Here is a 9,394-nt window from a genome sequence, read left to right as displayed (position 1 = left end):
TCAACCATGGGGAATTAATTCATACCCTCCATGCGCTAGGAGAAGGATAGACATCATTGCTAACAGATTTGCCAAAGACAGTTTTCAAAGGAGGCAGGAGACATGTCTTTGCATTCAGCTGTATTTCAGAGTATTTAGTTCCTGGAAGGTTGGGAGGAAAAGGTAAATGTCAGGGTATTTCTGTCTTTCCCAGAATGTTGGTGGAAAACCTATTTAACAAACAGTTTTCCCCTTCACTGCCCTCAGTCCGTGCTCCCTCCCCAACCAAAGATCTCATTCAGACCCTCAGGGCTCTCTTAATGCACTGCTCAAAGAGTGTCTCATGACCTTGCAGGCTCTGAAACACAGTTTCCCCCTCCTTTTTTGCCATCTCTACCCTCCACCAGTACTGCCTGTCTGTCCCCTTAGCTCCCTGTGCTCCACGACATTTTTTGGCAATGCATCTTCCATACCGCACCTCTCGTCCTCTCCTGGGTGTTTCCCTCTGACCACGCTGGAATCCTCCCCTGCCCCATGCAGCTGCAAGCCACAGCTGGCTCTCAGTTTCTGCTCTGCTCAGGTCGCAGCGGCATCGTGGCCACTAACAGACTGGGGAGTAAAACCCACCAGCACAGCGGGTTCCTGGGCTGTGTCAGCAAGTCAGGGTGAAGGAGGATGTGGTGGCAAGGAGAGGGAAGACTGGTAAAGCTGGGAACTGGAAATATAAACCCATTTGTGCTATGTGATGTCCTGTCTTCCCAAAGATGTTCAGTCCAGTAAACACTGTGCTGAATGGAGCTGAGAGGAGATGGGCAGGGAGGCAGGAGCGGGCATGTCCATAGGTGAGGAAGATCAGCCGTGGCTCAGAGAAAAAGCCAAAGAGCTAAAGTGCATAATGCCTTCCCTTTTAACTTGCCTACCAGTTCTGTGTGTGTTGCCATTAAGAAGAAGAAAAAATGTTTCTTTTCACTTTTCTGATTGAGAAAAAAAATCTCACAATACACATTTTGTACAAGCATCAAAGGAATTATCTCATTGTGCATCAGGCCCTATAGAGGAGGTCATCATTGCTGCTATGTTCCTAACCATCTTAAACTAGTTTATTAAAAATATTTTTACCTCCTAGGTGTTTCTAAATCTCTTTCTGATACCTAAGACATGTAGGGTATGCCAATAAAAGATAATCAGTTCTTCCAGTATTGCTGTCCACAGATATCCTCAAATATCGCCTTCTCACTTACGGAAAAGGAAACTACTTCTCTTTCTGTAGGAAGAAACATGCGACATTGTCAAGGACATGCTTTTACCAGGTATCGTGTAATCTGGTTCAGCAAAATGCTGGAGGTCCTCTTGGGTCTGCTGCCACACTTGCAGTAGGCTTTCCCTGCTGACATATTCTGGTGAATCTGATGTATGTTTTACAGCTGATTCCTGTCTGACTGGTTTTTTCCTATTTCCGTTCTGCTTTTAAAAGTAGCCACTCTAGTATCTATTGAAATGATCAATCTCCTTTGATGGCACTTTATAAAACCCTTTGGGGTGTCTATTACACTTTTTAAAAGCATTTTGCTAAACCATTTGAGAGCAGGAAACAGTCCAAGGAAGTTGCTGATCCTACGCTAAGAGCTGCCCTGTGTTCAGCATTTTGGGAAGAGGAGCCTGATTTCCATCTGATGTCAGGGTTTGATGACTTCCACATGCCCTGTATTTTAAACAACTTAATCTGATCGTATTCTAAGAGTGTTTGTTTGGACTGTGACTGATTCTGAAACTGTTTCGTATCCGGAGTTATTTGATATGTGTTGGTGGTATGTGGGAGATGGATGTATGACACTTGCACCTATAAACTCAACTGATGTGGCTTTGTTTCACGCTGTTGTAAATTACACTGTTTGGGTTAATCTCCCCTTAGATTCCATACTTTCGATGATAGAATTTAGCTTTTTGCAAACACATTTTATGCAAAGCTTTGAAAGACCGTCTTCTGCAGTCAGTAAGGAATATAATAGAAAAGTACTTGATTGCCTAAGTACATTAGCCACAGAGCTTTGAGAGTCAACGACATTTTTACAGATGAAGAGTCGATTAATTTTGGAATATATGTCTTTTTTTTTGGAGATAGGAGAAAATTGTGGTGTGGCTTGAAATGCTATAGTCCAACCTGAAACTGGAGGAAGGAATTCTATGCCAATATATTATTCCTGGGATGTGTGAAACTCCAGCAAACACAAATTCAGACCTCTAAGGGAAGTCTGACTTTTGCCAATCCACTACTTGAACTGATGTTTTCTTTAAAAAAAAAAAAAAAAAAGAAAAAAAAAAAGAGAAAGCCTCAGAAAATAAAGACATTTCTTCTTCATCATCTGTAACAAAAAGTGAGTTTCAGCATTGCAGCACATCCATAACCAGCTGCAGCTCTGCTGATGTATGTCAGGTATGTTTTGCAAGGACTTCCATGTCCAGTAAAGCTGTTGGTTTTGGTTTTTCGTTTTTGTGGAACAGGACAGGTTAATGTTTAGCACAGCTCTCCTGGACTTTAGCTGCACACAAGCTACAGGCAGGGGGACTAAGGGAGGCTGGGGAGGAGATGGACAGGTATTTTAGGGGCAGAATCACCTGGGGTGTGTTATGCGCTATGCAGGGTACTTGAAGGTAAATGGCAGTCAGCTCCATGTGGGATAAAAGCTCAGGGTTGAAGCATAATAAAGCAGAGATTTGTTACATCAGTGTCTTGGTATATCTTGCTCCTTTCCTGGAAGGCAAACAGTATGTCAGCGTAATCAACACTGGTACCGCAGTCAAACCTCACTGCCTCAGGTGCTGCTTAGGGTCTGCAAAGACTGTTGCCAGAAGGTCTAATATCCTCGATAAACCACACAGGAATTTGCTCTGTATGGCTGCGACATCGAGCCCTGCCCACAGCAGTCCTGGGCAGGAGAGCCCTGGCAGGGGTCCAAGGAGCACCAGCGCTCCCAATAGGAATGTGGCAGCAGTGTGAGCATGGCCACTGCTGGGAGGAGAGGGAGATGATCTCCGTTATTTCCAGATTATTTTGCTATGAACAGTTTGTCTTTCTACAGTGTTCAGGTGCCAAATTAATATAATAAAGAGACAACTTCAGCCTCAAAGACTTTAATACCAACCTACATGTAAATTTTAGTTGTAGTAGTCACAGTTTTATAGGAAACTAATGGAGCAACCCAAACAAGTGTGTGCTGACCTGTCTTGTTTAAATATGTGAACTAGTTTAGACTGTTTTAAACAGCAGATCTGAATGAATTCTAGCTGAGTTTTTGACTGGTGCAGCCAGATGGTGAGGTGGGGCTTGTCCTGAGCAACGAACTCTTCCACAGACGGAGCTGGATCTAAAGGACATGGTGCTTAGTGGGACCCCACAATACTTCTTAAAAATAGCTGAAATGTCCTTTTCTTGGAGCTGTGTCTGAAATGGGAAGAGAGGGTCTCAGGTGTCAAATGATGTTTCTTGGTGATTTTTATAAACTGGTTCTGCTGTGAAAAAATATAAGCCAGAGGAATGGCATAAAAATGTCTGTAAGTGCACGTTAAGCTGGACATAAGTAAAATGAATTTGGAAATAGAGTTCCTGTCTGACCAGGCTTCATATCTTAAACCTTGCTCTCTGCATATGTTATTTGGCCACTCTGAGCTCTCCCGTCATGTGTTATTTAATTAAAATACTACCTGTATGTAGGTCATTTTTAAGGAATACAATAAACGATAAAAATTATTTCTCTCTTTGTTTTCTATTTTTAGTTTTGTTAGTCCTATCTCTGTGGCAGATCTGTTCCTTACTGCTAAGCCATTTCCCCCTTGCAGGCTTCCTATGCCTGGCTATTGCGCAGACATCTCCAACCAAAGCAACACAGACACCTACAGCTCCCCCCTTATGCCACACAAACTTTGCTGGAGGCTACCTGCTGGTTCTCCCAAGGATGCCAGAGAAGCAGTTAGGAAAACCCCTCCGTAACCCTGCAGACAGCAAAATCCAGGGAAAACCAAGCTTGTGGACCACCAAAATACACACAACATCTTTGCAAAGCGCCTGGGGAGAAACCATGGGGTTGTTCCAGTAACAATGGCTGGCGCCGGGAATGGAAAATCACTTGCTAGAGAGTTAAACAGCCTCCTTGCCTTCTGCTGCATGAGCTGAGGGTTCATCCCAGGCATCTCAGCTCTGGCTGCTTGCTGAACCCAGGCAGAAAGCTAGCAGGGGTTGCCACTGCTGTGCCACCTATTGAGGATATATGTTAAGCCAATACATATGTCTTTGTGGTATTGCTTACCTGGGTAAGTAAAAGGTCACTGTGTTCCCACACGACATGTTGCAGGCTGCTAAAGCTTCTTCAGGTTGTATGCTACCCAGAAGTACAATAGTTCATTTCATAGCAAAACAGTCAATAAACTAAAATTCTAAAAAAAATCTTTTCTTGATAGAAGTGTTGTTGATTTTCTTTGGCCTCTGTTGAGTTTTCTGGACACTGAGCAGAACGAAAGTAAATAAAAAAATGAAATAACAGGGATCAAGCTCTAAGATATACAAACACACCACTGATTTTATATATATGTGTGTGTAAATATAAAGTTCGTAGTGTTGGCAAGTGAAGCATTTCTGTTTCCGCTGGAAAAGTTAATAAATATTATCTCAGTGCCACTTGAAATAAAGATGGGAGATGTAAGGCAATTCAAAGATGGTATTTGGAAGTGTAAAGCAGATGCTCTTTGATGAAGACTACGTCACATGCAGTAGATTTACTCCATAAAAATGCAATTTTTTCAATTGCTTTCTTTTGCAGTGACGTAGTATGACAAGAAACAGCTATCATAACGAAGCTACTAGCCTCAGAAGGAGGCAGTGCTGATTCCAAAGTCAGTAATATCACTTTAATGGGCATCCAAAGTGAAAAACAGAAGCTGAAGCTAGTAGGTAGTATTAGATATTAACACCAGCAATGGAAGTGCCTGCATTTGAGGAAGATGTATGCTAACAAATCTTCCCATAAAGAGAAGGATTTTTTTTTTTTAGTTCTGTTTTTACAATATTTACAACCATTTTTAGTGAAAATTTTGATCAAATGGAAGTGTGTCCAAGCAGTAAACTTTTCCAGGCTATGATGAGCTATTGTCCGGAAAGATTGTCTCAAAATAAAGTATAATTGGATAATGAGAGACTATTATATTGAAATGCCAGTAAATCAGCCACTTTTTCTGGGTGGAGGTTAGCTTCCTGTTTGGCAAACTTAATCAATGTTCTCCCAGACGGACTGTCAGCCTGGAAATAGGTATTTCAGACAGTGGCTTCCCAGGTGTCCGTTTAGGAACCTCAGTGCTCAGTGCTATTTATTAATTCACTGTTTGCTTTACAAAGAAAAAAGTTTGCTTTTTTTAGCTTAAATGTATTTCAAATACAAAGACACCAGTTTGCTAAAATACTTCTGTTAACTAACCTCGGGTTTTGACTGTAATTTAGATTTTCGGAGCTATGCTAGCTTGAACCAACAGCATACTGTTAGCTCAGGACTCCAATCAGCTGTCCATAAAATACAGAATAGCAAATTCACTCTAGAGAGCTTCAGTTAGCCACGCCACGCACAGGGCTTTGGAATTTCAGTGTAGGCAGTGGTGTTTTCTGCTCTGTGCACAAAAGCTGGAGCAGTAACAAGGTGGGATGTTTTCTGGTGTGCTAATATATTTAGCCACAGAAGGATGTGTCCTCAGAGATGGCAGTGACAGTCAGCTCTGCGTCAAAGCAAGACATTAGGCTGTCATATCTTGAGCATACTTTAAATTCGCAGTAAAATAGTGATTTTTTTTTCTTGATGGTAAGGATTATTCAGGGTGGGAAGTGCTTGCCATACCTCTGCAATGATAACAGCCACTGAAATGCTATTTTTCAATATTTTCAGGCTGTCTTAACCATTACAAGCACTTTTTTTTTTTATTTTATTTGATGTTTCGCCTGTGGGTTGAGAGGGCCAGTACTGTGCATTTCCCCTTTTTGCAAGCCTGTAGAGAGATATGGAAAACTCCTGCTCTTAGTTTACATTCTGGACCTCAAGGCTTGTGTCCTACAATGTCTTGCTGCTTGTACCATTCCCCAAGGAAGGGACAAGCCCTGGTGACCCTCCTGGGGATATTTGCCTGTTCATCATCTTACAATGGTGAGTAGCAGAAGTTGAACCTTCTCATGGGTAACCTGCAAACTCTTCACACCAAATCCTGTGCCATAAAAATTCTTGCAAACCTACATATTAAAAACAGGAATCTTCCTGAATGGTAGGCTTTCTTTAAGTTACCTGTCTGCCTTTTTTTAATATGTCAACTTTAATATTTGCATGCCTTTTCACAGGGAGAGACAAAGAATACATCTGTCAAAAATTCTTTAAAAAAAAAAAAAAAGAGATAAATCAACCTTATGCTGTAATTACACCCGAAGTGTCACAGCTAATTAAAGCTGTGCCCAAAGCAAAGCCAGGGCTGCAGCTGCTGGGAGCAGTGGGACATTAAATGCCACCAGCTGTGGCCCATTACTGGCTCTCCCAGTAGTCAGGGAAAGAAAAGGAGTAATTAGAGGAGTCTGGTTAAATGTAGCTCGTATGGTGCGTCTGGGTTTTACCTACTGCAATAATATGTAAGGTATCGTCTTACCTTGGAATAGAATATACTGATTAGTTTCTGTTTGTTTGCTTTTCAATGGTATGTTTGGGCTGTGCGCTTTAATCAGTGCTAAAGGTCTGCAGGAATGAGAATCCTCTGCTAGAAGAATTGTAAATGTTTTGTCAAGCTTGCAAATGTCATTCCTGAAAGTTACCCAGAAATAAATGCCAGTTCTAGACTCATAAAAGGGCAGCAGGTTTCACTAACAGCTATGTAACTTCTTGATTTTTTAATTTTGTTTACTTCTGCAATTCTCACCTTCTGCGGTGAGAGCTGCTTTCAGTGTTTAATGCTCTGTGTATGAGCACCAGAGCCAGGCAACCCTAACAGGGGGAATTGAAGATTTTGCTCTAATTTCATGATGATGCTTATTTTTGTGACTGGGGTTATGAAGTTCTGACTATGCTGAATTTCACATGGAAAATAGTGCCCTTATTTTTTCAGGACCAAGACTCTGCTTGGAGTAGAGTTCTGCTGGTCAGTACTGCAAGCAGAAGTTCTGGTTGGAGCAGAAAATATTTCCTAAGAGATACAAATTCCCCAACTACCCTTGACTTCAGAGCACTGAAGAGCAGTTGCCTTCTTGCTCTTTAAAAAAAAAGTATCCCTATCTGCACTTCTGTTGTTGGGACAGTGGGTCTTTGTTTCCAGATGTTTTTTGAGTGGGAACCTTAGGGATAATGTAAAATTTTCTGATAGGAAGGTGTTGATGGTAGAGAATTATGCTGGAAGTTTTCATGGAGGAGTTTGCTGACAGTAGAATTTTTTTTGAGACTTTCATGCAGGAATTTGTTTGTTGTGTAGTCTTACTGTAAGAGGAAATGTGGGGCTTAAGGTGCAGGATGGAGAGAAGGATGTTGATTTAGTGTGAATTGATGAAAACTGGAGGTTTTGTAAGCTGCAGCATGGAGGGCAATGGTGAGGTTGGCTGTGCAGTGGAACCAGTGCAGAAAGCTAATGCAAAGCGGGCTGAGGAAGACTATGCCTAACTGATGTCTTTCCCAGCATTTCAGATGGCTGTAAGCTTGAACCTCAAAATTCCAGACAATGTGAAATAATTGTAGAAAATATTGGCCTTGAGCCATAGCTTCTATTAAACAATAGCAAATTATTTTTTCTCTCCAGAGAAAACTTGAGTAAAAGTGGATCAACAGGGATAGATAGCACTGAGATTGGTTGAGTACTTTGAGAATTTGTTATGGGAAATGGAAATGATGGGCACCAGCTTCTCTAACGTGGCTGGTATCGTACCAACACTGTACTCCAGAGGACGCAGTTTAAGGTTTTTTAAGGCTCTCATAACTCAGGTGGTTTCAGATCAGGGTCTAAAGGAACTAAATAAATGCTAGGAACTCTTGTTATAATTACAGCTTAATTTATAGGTGCTTTCTACTTAATTTTGAAGTGGTACATCCTAATTATATGATAAATGCAGTGACGGCACTGTGGTAAATTGTATTCATTTCCTGGAAAAGGTAAGGTGTGAGTAAGGAGCCATGCAAAAACTAACTTCAGATAACAACTGTCTTTGGTAAAATCAGAACACTTTCCTCTTAGTTCACCATTACATCTGTAAAGGAGAAAAAGAAGGTCCTATAGGCTCTTCAAAATTCAGAGCAGAGTCGGAGATGGTAACGTGAGGAAGTTAAGAATGCCTTATCTGTTTCATGGGGGAGTCTTGGCGCCTAGCACCGAGAATTTGATCTGTTTAATACAAAGCATCAGTCATATCATTCATTATTCAGTGAAAGCGAGGGGAAAGCCCGAGGTCTCCAATTTTATCCAGCAGCACCTTATTCGCTGTTCTAAAGATGCCAAATCTTTGTTACAGGCACTCTTCAGGTCATGAGCTATAAGGTGAATGTTTCATATGAGCCAAGTAAAAGACAATTCTGTTAATGTACATTCTTTTTCTATCTTCTCGATTACCATTGTCATCTGTTGACATTCTTGATATTCTTGGAATAGTGGGGTTGAGTTTCCAGTATGTTTTTTGCAGTATGTTGGTTTGTGTTGGTTTTTTTTTTTTTTTTTTTGCTGTGCCCTATTTCTGATTTTGTTTTGTTTTTTTAAATAAAGTTGCCTATATGGCCATTATTCACACTCTCAAAAGGCACAGAAAGGACACAGGTTTCTCCTTTCATAACTTCCAGAAACATGAATGAATTTGGCCTACTGAAAATTTGTCAGCAGGATACACAATAGAAATGCAACTTCTGAAACAAGTTGAGTAATGTATTGGTTAAGAATGTGTATAAGCTATTCTGTGTTGTAATTTCATCAGAGGGGAAATAAGAGCATAAACCAGAAGTGCATCACACTTTCCAAAAGCTTATGGGATGATGTTTATCTTGCTTCTTTTAATTATATTTTGAAAGATTACTAGGGCCTTGATGCAACTTGTGTAGAGACCCTCCCTGACTCAAAGTGGTTTTGAAAACAGGTCGGTCTTTGTGGCTGTAGCACATCAGGTTGATGAGAGAGCACTTGTTAAGAAAATAAGACTACTTTTAGTCATAGAGATTAAAAATATGCTAACTACGCATTCCCAAATGACCTAATTAAAAGTTATGCCCTTTAGATATGAGAGGAGAACTGCAGGTTACGCTACGAATTAAAGGCTCTAGTTTGGAGGCAAATTTATCTTTTTCCCTGAACTTCCAAGGAGAATGTCTGGCTTTGTCTTTCCTTTCACATGTCTGAATGGCTGCCTGTTCATAGAATCATAGAATGACCCGGG

This window comes from Pterocles gutturalis, unplaced genomic scaffold (assembly GCF_000699245.1).
Source record: "Pterocles gutturalis isolate BGI_N339 unplaced genomic scaffold, ASM69924v1 scaffold7878, whole genome shotgun sequence".
NCBI lineage: Eukaryota > Metazoa > Chordata > Aves > Pterocliformes > Pteroclidae > Pterocles > Pterocles gutturalis.
This window is presented reverse-complemented; position numbering follows the sequence as displayed.